Genomic DNA, 1,244 nt, shown 5'->3' with positions numbered 1-1,244 from the left:
ATATATACACACATAATAATGTAGGAATTGTAAAACTATGGCAACATTTGTTTTTTAATATAAAAGTTTTAATTGTCTTAAACGATTTTGGATATTGGATGTTTTAACACATTTCACAGTATTAAGAGTTAAAGTTGCTTTTCCTTGACTATCGCAGGAGGTACTTTCTTGTTTCCTTCATATATCTTATGACCTAATCCGACCTCTCTCATATCTTCCAACTCCTTCAGTTAAAATCCGAAATTAACTCCCTTAATATACGCTCCCGTCCCTCTGACACAAATACCACTCCCTATAAAACAACTTTATTTGACAAAACTGTGCTAAGTTCAGTTCCTTATCCAATCTCCAATGCTCCTTCCGTTTCTAAATTAAACACCATATTTTCTACCCCGATCTCTAATCTATCCAGAAATCATAATTTCACTAAGCTCCGAATTTATATACACATCTGTAAATAACAATTAATTTTTATTTTATTTTTTATGTACATTGCATGGTTATTGTAACAATTAGATTTACTTTTAACAATTTCTTTTAAAAAAAAAATCTAGTATTTGTGGAGTTAACAAAATGAATATCCGACTTATATACTTAAAAATAATTTAAAAAAGAGAATGTATATAAATAATAATCGTTAAACTAAATAAATACAGATTTCAAGCAGAATAGCTGAGGTTAGGTCTTCGTGATGAAGTTAATTTTTGGTATACAATGTTATATTAAGAAAGTGTTGAGGTTGAATGATTAACGCGAAAACTTCTTCTAAACTCCACAAATTAATTTATTTTTATATTGGATGTGAGAAGGATTAAGTATTCTCCACCATATAATGGACCAGTTAAAAATGAATTTAATTCTGAAAAAATAGTAATTACCTTTAGATACCATTCGAAGTTATTTTATAGCCGAAATAGATAAATTAAAAACGCGGACATTTAGATCTGTTTAAAAAGCGCCCCCATAAAGTGATTTTAGTCTTTTGGAAGGTCAATATTTTTACATTATTTTCCTGTTCTTAATAAAACATGAGATTCGATATGGATGGAGAATATTTGTTAGTCAGATGGAATGAAAACTCTGTTCGTGAATCGATTCCAGCAACAAAGACAATAATGAAATCCTTGGATAAACTAAATCTATCTTGCACTGTTTAACCAGTTAGTAACTGTTTTTAGGGTACACCAGTTAATTCATAGATGTGAATTGGAGTAAACAGTTTTTTTTAATAATTAAACATTATA

The sequence above is a fragment of the Halyomorpha halys genome, unplaced genomic scaffold, assembly GCF_000696795.3.
Source record: "Halyomorpha halys isolate HHAL.00 unplaced genomic scaffold, Hhal_1.1 Scaffold58.1, whole genome shotgun sequence".
NCBI classification, from domain to species: Eukaryota; Metazoa; Arthropoda; class Insecta; order Hemiptera; family Pentatomidae; genus Halyomorpha; species Halyomorpha halys.
Note: the sequence above shows the minus strand (reverse complement) of the source record.